Raw genomic sequence first — 11,834 nt, 5'->3', positions numbered from 1 at the left:
ACCACCACCATCATCTTCACCACCAACACCACCATCATCATCATCATTACTTCCACCACCACCACCACTACCACTGTCATCATCATCACCACCACCACACTACCATCATCACCATCATTATCACCACCACCACCACCACCACCACTATCATTATCATCATCACAATCTCTTGACATTCCAGGCAACCCTCTAAGACTTTAAGCTGCCAATTTGGAGCTGAGCTGTATTAGTGGAAAGAGTTTTCTCATTGGGAGACCCCTACACTGATGAAATCACAAGTCTAGTCCAAAAAGTAATGACAGCTGATGTTTATGTGATCTTTTAAGATGTACAAAGTGCTTTTCATATATGATCTCTATTGATTCTCACAACAACCCTGTAAGGTACATGCTATTTTACAAATGAGAAAATTGAGGCTGAGTGCTACTCTGAGTATTCTGTTCCTATTTTAAAGATGAATAAACTGAGGCTGAGAGAGATTAAGAGCCTAGCACATAGCAGATGTTTAATAGATATTTGTTAGATTGAATTAAATTACTTACCCATAGTCACATAGCTAGTAAGTATGAAAGGTAGAATTTGAATCCAGGTCTCTCTTGACTCCCATTCAAACCCTTTCTCTACTACATTAATCTTCTTCCTATCTCCCACAAGACGTCCTGACATTATCTGGGGGAAGGTTCTGTTCATTCCCATGTGACATCGGACAGTTCAAATAATCTGTCTCAGCCTCAATTTCTTCATCTATAAATTTGGGATAATAATAGTGACTATTTCACAGAGTTGTTGTGAAGACCCAAAGAGACAACATTATGGAAAATATTTTGCAAACTTTAAAGTTTAAAAAAAAACTGAACACCATAATGCAAGAAATAATACAAGAAAACTACCCAGAATTTCTGAAAACAGACAACAAAGGGCTAATTGAAAGAAAGAATGTACAGATTGCCTCTCAAAAGGAGTGCTAAAGTTTATAGTGTTCTAACACCAATTTAAACAACTAAGAAACAGGTAGAAACAAAGGGAAAAAGACATACTCCCTATTTTATTGACTTTATGGAGTTCCCTTAACCAATAACCACAAACTAATTATGAGGACTATTCTTCTTTTTCTTAATTTATTCTGAATTATCAACAATGACTTCCATAAGCTTTTGAGTTTTAAATTTTTCTCCCCCTCCCTCCCCTAAATGGTGCACAATCTGATATAGGTTATACATATACATTCCTATTAAACATATTTTCACATTAGTGATGTTGTAAATAAGAATTAGAACCAATTAGAGGAACCACCAGAAAGAGGAAATACAACACAATAAAAGAAAAAAAATAGCAAATAGTATGCTTCGATCTGCATTCAAACTCCATAGTTCTTTCTTCTTTGTACATAGCATTTTCCATCACGAGGCCTCTGGAAATGCCTTAGATTGTCGTATTGCTGAGAAGGGTTAAGTTTATCAATATTAGTCATCACACAACATGGCTGTTATTGTGTACAATGTTCTCTTGGTTCTGCTCGCTCCACTCAGCATCAGACCATACAAGTCTTTCCAGGTTTTTCTGAAGTCAGCCTGTTCATCATTTCTTATAGCACAATAGTATTCCATTACATTCATATACCACAACTTGTTCTGCCATTCCCCAATTGATGGGCATCCTCTCAATTTCTAATTCTTTGCCACCACAGAAAGAGCTGCTATGAATATTTTTGTACATGTGGGTCCTTTTCCCATTTGTGTGATCTCTTTGGGATATAGCCCTAGAAGTGCTATTGCTGGATCAAAGGGTATGCACATTTTGATAGCCCTTTGGAATTGTTAATGAATACTTAAAGGTCTTGCCATGATCATTCTTTGCTCTGTCCAGTCTTGGAAGGGATGGCCAGTGGAGGCTTGGGACTCACCTGTTGGACATTTCAAGGTGGATATTCTATAGCCATCTTAAACTCAGCATTTCCAAAGCTGAACTCATCTTCCCTCCAAAACCTTTCCCTCTTTCTAATTTCCCCGTTACTGCAGAGGGTCACCCAGGCTTTCCTCAAAGTTCACTCTCTTTCACACTCCCTTCCCCCCCTCCCCCTCCTGCCACATCCAATCTGTTGCCAAGGTCTTTTGACTTAACCTTTGAACATTTCCTGTATATGCCTTCTCTGACACTGCCACCTCCCTGACGCAGCCCCTTATCACCTCATGCCTAGACTCTTGCACTAGCCTGCTCCTACATGACTGAAGATGGGGAAGGAACATCACGCCTGCGTCCACTACAGATTTAGGCTACACAGCCTCAAGTGGGTCCTCACTGCCACCAGGCAATCCTACTCTGCCTCCTTTATCACTTCATTCTTCCACACTCCACAGAGGCTCCTCTAAGCCTTCTCATCTCTCCTCAGACTTCCCATGGCTCCCCCTCTCCCCCACTCTCCATCGAGAACTTTACCTCATATTATACAGAAAAATTGAGGCCATTCACCATGAGGAGGCTCCTTCTTCTCTCTTCCTCATAGACTTGATGGCTTGTTTGGGCACCAGACAGAGGGGGTGGGGACAGAGGACAGAATGCTGAAAAGGTTCCTAGCACTTTCACATGCCCGAGCCCTGTGAATACAGAGCCAAAATAGACACATGATAAAATTTAATCCTCCTTTTAGCAGCTTCTGGGTTACACGGCTTATAGCTCCAACGGCTGGCAGCACTTCTATCCAGTTCTTATGGCTCATGGCCAGTAGCTACCCAGCTCTCAGAAACAAAGTCTAGGGTTTCTTTGTCAAAGGTCAAATCTGCCATGGTTCTTCTTTTCTTGTTTAGTTGGTTTTCAATAGCTGGACCTTTGGAAAGAGGAAAGTGTGGGTCAGATGCTGGAACCATTTGATCTTCACCAGATCATCAGAGACTGGAGCTGCTGGTGATGAAGATGATGAAAATGATGGCGGTGAGGTCATGAGCATTAGAGCATTGGAGTCACTGCATATGGATGTTTAAAGAGTCTCCAATTCTCTCTGGAAACATTTCAGGGAAATGAACTTCCTTGGCATCACAGTCTGGGCATCTGATGGGTTAATACAGCCAACAGTACTATTCATTCAACAGAAAGGGGCCCCATTAGTTGCCTGGGATCTCCTAGAACATCTCCAAGTCAGTTGCCATGGTTATGCTCCATTCTCTGAAGTTTGTCTGTATTCCCAAAGGCCCAGAGATGTCTCCTCCACTCTGCTCAGATGTTTTACTCTCAGAACCAAATCACTACTTCTCAAGCTTTGGGAAACTAAAAGTAGATCCTTCTTATCTAGACGATTTGCATGAGATGATAAGTGATACCAGTTCTTAAAATAGTAATGTCAAGTTATAGTTGGTTTGGAAGTTTACTCCTCATTGGAGGCCTTTGAACAAAGACTGGATGACCATTAGTTGAGTATGTTGCAGAAGGGATTCTTCTGTCAGGAATGTGTTGGGCTAAATGGCCTGTTAGGTCCCTTCTAAGTTCTGTGATCCTAAAATTCCATTTTATGATCTTTATTTTTTTTCACTTCTGAGATTCTAGAAAAAGTTCTAGAAGGGATTGCATGTTTTCTGTATCTCTTTATGGACTTTTATGAGTCTTCTGTGTCTTTGGCCTTTTCTACGGAATGAAATAAATGCTATCCTTGCCCAATCCGTATTTGTTACCTTCAGTGCTTATACAGGATCCAGGAACCCTATTACTCACATTTCTAGAAGTCTGGGCACAAGCTTTATTTGGCTATTTCCCAGAGCAAACTTGGGGTAGGGTCACATGAAGTAAAGAAGATATACATTTTGGGGAGAAAGGTGGTCAGTCTCTAAGATTAGAACCAGTTCATGTAAGCCCTGATCTCTGGGACTCCTGGGCCATTGGTTACATCGGTCTGCCTGGGTACCAGTTATTTTTCTCCAATACAGTGTTAACTGTAAGCTGTTTCACTTTGATCTTTGTAACCCTACTACCCAGCACTACACATGCACACAGTAGGTACCTCACAATCAATCAACAAGCATTCTATTAAGTACTTATTGGCAGTGCTAAGCACTGGGGACAGAGAAACAGAAGAAAGTCCCTGAGGTAGCGTCTATTGTAATGGAGAGGAGGGGTCCAGCTTGTCAGTATATATGGATTATGCACAAAATGGATGGAGGTCATTTGGGGAGGAAGGGCGGTAGTAGCTGGGGTGGGGTTGGGGGGGAAGAGTGGATCAGAGAACCTTCATGTACAAGGTAGCCTGGAGCTGAGTCTCCAGGAAAATGGGTATAGCACTTAGATCTGGAGAGGACTTAAGAGGTTAGCTAGTCCAACCCACCCATCTTACAGAGGGAAAAACTGAGGCCCAGAGGGATGAAGTGATTTGAGCAAGGTCAGTAAGTAGGAGAGACAGGGTCAGAGGCAGCGTGGCTTAATTGCATTTGGAGCCAGAGGACCCAGGGTTGCCTACTTGCCTCCATCGCTGACTAGCTGAGGGGCTTCCTTTTAGGACTGTGCCCACTCGCATGGGTGGCTTGGTCACAAGGGTCAGCTGCCAAAGGACACAGGTGTTTTTTCACTGGACTTTTCTCCTTGGGATGAAGCTACAGACCATGACCAGGGAGCCCTGGGAAACAATGATGCATCCATAGGGTTGCCACAATGCTTTGACTTTCTTTTCTTTCTGATCCATAGTGCACCTTTCCATCTGGCCTCCCTCCTTTACTTTGGGACGCACTAAAGTGAGTGTTGCTGGGGAGGGTTTGGGGTGGCCAGAGAAGTTGGAGCTGGGACTCACAGCTCCCCGGCTGAGCCTTGATAAACGCTGAGCCCCTGTGTCCCTGTGAAATGAATTCCTCTGACCTCCTGTGACCTCTCTTGGCCCAGCAAAGATACTATTTCCATAACAGCATCTCCCTCTGTCCATCTTCTCTGGCTGTGAGCCACAGAGAAAGCGGCTTGAGTCCTTTCACCTGCTGACAGGCATCCATATTCTGCCCCTTGCCAGGGACATTCTATGGCTCAATATTTCTGGCAAGATGTAGATGGGTAAAAATAGAAGCTGATAAAACAGAAAAACCAGCCCTACAAAACAGGACAGCGCTAGCAGCAGAGTCTAAAACCTTATTTCTGCAGAAATAAGATTAGGAGTCCTAAAGAACAGGCTTGGCCATGTCTCTTTCTCACTTAAGAAGCTTCTATGGCTCTCAGGATAAACTACAAATTCCTCTATGTGTTATCAAAAGCCCTTCACAATCTGATTCCAATCCCTCTTTCTAGTCTGATTTTACACCACAACCTCCCCCTCCCACCATTGTATATTCCAGACAATCTAGCCTACTGCAATCAATCAATAAACATTATGAAGTGCCTACTATGTGCCAGGCACTGTGTTAAGTACTGAGGATACAAAAAGAGGCAAAAGACAGTCCCTGGCCTCAATTAGCTCAAATCTAATGGGGGTGAAAACAAACCAACAAACATCTACCAAAAAGCTATATACAGGATAAGTAACTAACAGATGGAAGGCTCTAGAATGAGAGGATGTGAAAGGCTTCCTGGAAAGGATGGGGTTTAAGTTGAGATTTAAGCATACGTGATGCAGAGTAAGGTGAAAGAAGACTGGAAAGGCAGGAGGAGTGGGGCTATGAAGGACTTTGACAGTCAAGCAGAGGACTTTGTATTTGGTCCTGGGGGTGATAGAGAGCCACTGAAGTTTATTGAGTAGGAGAGTAAGGTGATCGGACCTGTGCATTAGGAAAATCATTTTGGCTGAACAGAGGATGGATTGGAGTGGGGAAAAACTTGAAGCAGGTAGACCCACCAGCAGCTACTGTAATAGGCCAAGTGTAAGTCCAGGCACACCTGCCATTCCTTATACAAGCCATCTCATTTCCCACCTATCGGCCTTTGCCTCTCATATCTGTGGTGGTCTTCCTCTTCACCTCCACCTCTTGCATTTCCTAGTTCCTTTTAAAGCTCACATCAAATGCCACCTTCTACAAGAAGCCTTTCTTAATTCCCTACTTGTTAGTGCCTCAAAAATTATTTTGTATTTCTTCATATTCTTATCTATGGACATAACATTTCTCTCCAATAGCATATAAGCTCCACAAAGGCAGAGATTGTCCTTCTTGTCTTTGTAACCTTAGCACCCAGCCCGGTGCCTGCTGGCAGTTGCAGGTGCTTAATCAATGCTGTTAAAATTGAATCGACCACAGAGAGGTCTGAAGGGAGATCTAAGGGGCATGAAGGAGAGAGGAGTGTCGGGGAAGAGAAGAAGACCTTGGGAAACAACACTAAAAAACAGGAAGAAGAGGAACTAGTGGAAGAAAAAGAAAGTGCCATTAGAGAGGTAGGAGGAGAACCAGGTGGGTGTGGGGTCTTTGAAGCCAAGCAAGAAGAGATTATAAAAAAGAGGCGTGGCTAGTGCCATCCACACTACAGAGAAGTCAAGGTGACAAGAGCTAAGAAAAGGTCACAGTATTTGATGATGGCAATTGGTGAGTTAACCCAATTTTCATATCTCCAGAGAGGGACCTTGATTAATTCTAAGTTACATCATGAAAAGGGGGCATTTTTTGGACAAAAAGTTACGGCTTTTCTTCTTCGGATTTATGGAGATGTGGATTTGGCCATGGAATACTAACATCTCCAATGAATTAAAGTCGATCATCCAAAGGGCAATGGAGAGGCAAAATGTTGAACAAGAACATTATAAGTGAAGAATTGGTGAAATGGTCAAAAAATGTAATCAGAGAAAGAAATATAAGATTGAGGGGCAGCTAGGCAGTGCAGTGAGTAGAGCTCTGGCCTTGGAGTTAGAAGGACCTGAGTTCAAATCCAACCTCAGACAACACTTACTACTGTGTGACCCTGGGCAAGTCACTTAACCCCAATCACCTCACCAAAAAGCAAAAAAAAGATTGAGAGAAGTGATAGATTAGTCATACAGCAAGAGCAAGGGATAACTGTTGGATAGTACTAGGCACCCTTCATATCCAGGTCATGTCTGGAGGAGAGGAAGCAGATTTTCCAGAAGATATGGACAAGGGTCTGATAGGATGGACATGAATGGGTGGATTGTGATGTGCGTGTGTCACTGGAAGAAATATATTGATGAGCATGGGGTCCATGTGTTACACAGGTCATGTTTTCTTTTAAAAAATTAAATTCCATGTATGTGTATAGCCTAGATCAGATTGTGTGCCATTTTGGGGAGGGTAGTGGGGAGGAAGGGGGAGAAAAATTTTAAATTCAAAAGCATATGGAAATGATTGTTGATAAATCAAAATAAATTAATTAAAAAATTAAAAATAATAAAAAAATTAAAAATTAAATTTCAAGTCCCTCAGCAATTAATTTCAAAGACTACAATTTCCACTAATTTTTTGGTGATGGGTCTAAACTATAAATTTCCAGCTTTTCATGGGCTATTTTTTCCTCTTTTTTTCTTATAATGAGTTTTAAATCATTTTGCTATAGCGGCTTTTTTTTTTTTTGATTGATTTGACTGTCTTTGTTGGTTAATGAAGAAGCTGGTTAATGAAGCCCAGAGGAATGATGTGAATTTTCATTTTTATGGCATTTTAAGGGTTGCAAAGTGCTTTATACATGCTCTCATTTGATCCTCACAACAACCCTGCATAGGTGCTGTGGTTAGCACGGATTCCGATTTTACAGGTGATTCTCAGCGAAGGTGAAATGGTTTGCCCATTGTCACTGTACCAGTTAGTGTGTGAAGTAGGATTTGAACCCAGGTCTTCCTGCCTCAAAGCCCAGCCCTCGATCCACTTTACAAGGAGTCTTAGTTGGGAGGAATCTGCTTCACATCCAGGGGGACGTTTGTTTCTAAGCTGGTAGAGGAGAAGCCGGAGTAGGGGTGGGGGGCGTAAGTCCCGTAAATTCTTTGTCTTTGGGCATTTGTGCTCCACAATGGGGCGAGCCGTGTTCCCATGTGCTGATCTGAGTAGAGGGGGATGCCTTTGATGTTGGGTCAAAGGGGAGACGAAAGGGGCTGGCGCAGGTAAACAGGGGCTGTCATAAAATGCTCTTCCACCCTCGCGGCCCATGCCCATAAGGAAGACGAGAAATACAAAATGATCGTCAAGGCTTCTTCATTTCCACTTCCTGCGATCCCAAGTAGTTGCTAAAGGGGATTCACAGTTTGACTCACATTTAGAAAGCTGTGCTCACGCTACCTGAAGTCATAAAAGCCATTGTTGGGGGCTTCTAATTTATAGCGGGCAGTAAATGCCCGCAAATTGTACCGTGCTAAAGGGGACGCTGCTCAAGGATTTGATCCCAAGGATAAACCGGCAGCCGGCCCTTATCCTTCCTCCTGAATTGGGACACGTGGGGAGGCTGAGTCTAAAGGCACGGTCTACCAGACACTTCCCTGGGAGCCTGAGTTTAAAAACGAAATGATTATTGCCAGTGGAGTTTTCTAACGCAGACCACAAATTCCTCCGCTTTGGACTGGCCCTGGTTTCCATTTCTATCTTTTGCAGCCCCAGTGCCTGCCATGGAGCAGGCACTTAACAAATGTTGGTTGGTTTGGTGTCACTTCAACAAATATAAATTGAAGATCTCATGCCAGGCCCTGCTGAAGATGCCAAGGCGAGCAAGATGCTGTCCCCGCTGGGGAGGAGCTTGAGCCCAATGGGGGATGAGCCAAGTACAAAGAATAAGTAGAGGAATCAGAATGTGAGTTACACCCCCTCCCCAAATCCATCACATTATGAAGAACCCCTCTGAACTGAGGAGGGCCGACAGCCGGGCAGTCCATCACTGGGGCCCAGCTCCGTGGCACCTACTGGAATTCATGCTCTGCTGGCATAGCCTCTGAGCACCCAGGAGCACCTCACCACCAAGACAGCTCCTCCAGACAGGTCTTCACATCCATCATTTTATGTGCTTAAATATATATGTGTATACATGCAGGTAAAACAAACGTGAACCTGAGGAAGGCCTCTAAGGCCTCTGATAACTGCAGGATCTCAAAGCTCAAATGTACTTCAGACATCAGGCTAGTACAACAAGAACCCAAATATGTGTGTGTGTGTGTGTGTGTATAGATATAGATACAGATATACGTGTGTATATATAGAGACAGAGACACAGAGACAAAGACAGAGACAGAGATAGAGAGAGACAGAGGGAGAAAGATAGAGACAGAGAGACAGAGAAAGAAACAGAGACAGAGAGTGTGAGAGTCTGTGCAGGGCCCTTTTCATACTGCTATGTAACTCCACAGGATGTGACCCTTTGTAACATAAGACCTTTTACAAAGTTCAGGAGTTTGACAAGCAAGTGAAGGTGTCATCATTTATCCTTCTTGATACCATATAAAGGAAAAGGGAACAGAGAAGGGAATAAGCATTTTATATAGCGCCTACTATGTACCTACTATTTAGCACTGTGCTTAATGCTTTACAAATTTTATTTCATGTGATCCTCACAGCAACTCTGAAAGGTAGGTGCTGTTATTATTATCCCCACTTTATAGTTGAGGAAACTGAGGCAAACAGAAGTTACGAGACTTGTCTGGGGTCACACAGCTAATAAGTGTCTGAGGCTAGATTTGAACTCAGATCTTTTGGGCTCCAGGTCCCACCCTCTGTCTACCACACCCCATGTGGGAATACGTGAGCCTAGGGGAACAGGCTAAATAACACAACTATTACTGCTCCTATTCCTATCTATTCCTATCTAGCCATGGGTGGTTATGATCTAGAAGGCAGGCCAAGGCCCAAAGCATTCTGATGGCAAGTTGCAATTCTGACACACTCTGTGGTCCTAAGCAAGTCACTTAACCTTTCTCTGCCTCAGTTTCCTCATCTATAAAATAGGGATAATACAATTTGCACTGTCCTATTTCATGCAGTTGTTGTGAGAGAAAGCATTCTCTACATCTTGAAGCACTACAGAAATGCAAAGCGGTTAGTAGTGATCAACAAGCATTTCTTAAACACCTACTATGTACCAAGCACTGCACTAGGCTCTGGGGATACAGAGACAGAGAATGAAACAATCCCAATTCTCAAGGATCTTACATTCTAACAAGGGAGACCCAAAGTGTACATATACATATAAAAGTGTACATACATATAACAAGGGAGAAGAAAAATGTGCATATTCATAAATACAGAATAAAGATAAAAAGAATAGATACAAAGTAGTTCAGGAGGAAGGATATAAACAGTAATAGTAGTAGTAAGTCACTCAACAAATCAACAAGCATTTATTAAGCACCTACTATGTGCCAGGCACTCTGAGGCTCTAGACAAGAATGAAACAATCCCTTTTCTCACAAGGACCTTACATTGTAATGAGGGAGACAAGCATATACATACACATATATGGAATAAATACAAATAAATAGAAAGCAATTGGGGAGGAAGTATGTGAGCAGTAATAGCAATAGTAAACAACAGCAGTCAACAAATCAACAAGCATTTATTAAGCACCTACTATGTGCTGGGCTAAGTGCTAGGTAAGCAAAGCAAAAACACGGAGCTCCTGGTCTAATGGGTCAGGATGTAGAGATGTGATTGACACAAAGGCTAAGCATCATTCATGGGCTAAGGGCTGTATGGTGCAGTGGAAAGATGATTGGCGTTGACCCAAATTCCAGCTCTGGCACTTACCAGCATGTTATTCTCCTCTCTGATGCTCAGTTTCTTCGCGTGTAAAATGGGGGCAATAATAACTCCTAACTTCTAGGGTTATTATGTGGGTCAAATGAGATAATATTTGCTAAGTGCTTTGCCAACCTGAAAGTGGCAAACAAGCAGAAATACTATCTATTATTGTTATTATTATTACTGTCCTCCTCAGGGAGGTCTGGGAGAAGTGCTTTGTTGGCCTTAAAATGCTTTGGAAATTTGATTTCTCATCATCCAATTTAGATTTGGAAGTCATTTTTGTCATTACCTGGAAGACATTTTCCAAAGACCCAGCTTTCTCTACCATGAAACAGAAAGCTGTAGAGTACTAGTTAGGTGCAAGGATAGGAAGGATTATCTGGTCTTTCTATTTCTCAGCTGTCCTAATCCCAGCATTTTAAGTGATCTGTTTCCTATGGTAACTCTCTAAATTCTGACATAAAATTGGCCCCCTCCCCCCCCCCCACCCCATCTGCAGGACTCAAGGTAGCCAACAGTCTTGTGTATGTATGTGCTCCTACATCAGTTTTCTTCATTCTCAAATTTAAAAACAGAAATTAGCCTTTAATTATTGAAATAACCAACAAGGACTCTTTGAAAGCACCAAGTATAATGAAGACAGTCCTTCCTCATAAAGGGATCACCTTATTCCTAGAAACCTTAGCTCCCCTCAAGGCTTAGTTTGAGAACCACCTCCTACTGGAGGTCCTCTCTGCTGTTAATTGCTTCCTCACCTGACCCCTCACTGAGATTAATTGACATTTACTTTCAATATATTGTGCATTTGCTTATCTGTGGACATGTTACTCCCTTCCAGTAGAATGCAAGCTCCTTGAGGGCAGGACCATTACTTTTTTGTCTTTGTATGTCAGCACTTAGCATAGCGCCTGGCACAGGATGCACAAACATCTTAGTGAATAAAGGGAAATGAAAGTCTTCCTGAATTTTCAGGATTTCAGAATGGAAAATGGTGGCCATTGAGTCCAATCTGTATTGGAAAAAGGATGTTTTTCTTTTCTGCCTCAGAGGCAGTCAAGGAGCGGGCACAGCCTCCGACCAGTATCCCTGTTCCATTTTTGTTTGGCTCCAATCGACAGGCGTTTTTTCCGGATGTCCAGCCTAAATCAGCCACTACTAGCTCTGCCTTCGGGGGCTGAGCAGAACAAACCTAGCCTGGTGCAAACTGCTTTCATCAGA

The sequence above is a fragment of the Vombatus ursinus genome, unplaced genomic scaffold, assembly GCF_900497805.2.
Source record: "Vombatus ursinus unplaced genomic scaffold, bare-nosed wombat genome assembly UNPS02014799.1, whole genome shotgun sequence".
Classification (NCBI taxonomy): Eukaryota; Metazoa; Chordata; class Mammalia; order Diprotodontia; family Vombatidae; genus Vombatus; species Vombatus ursinus.
Note: the sequence above shows the minus strand (reverse complement) of the source record.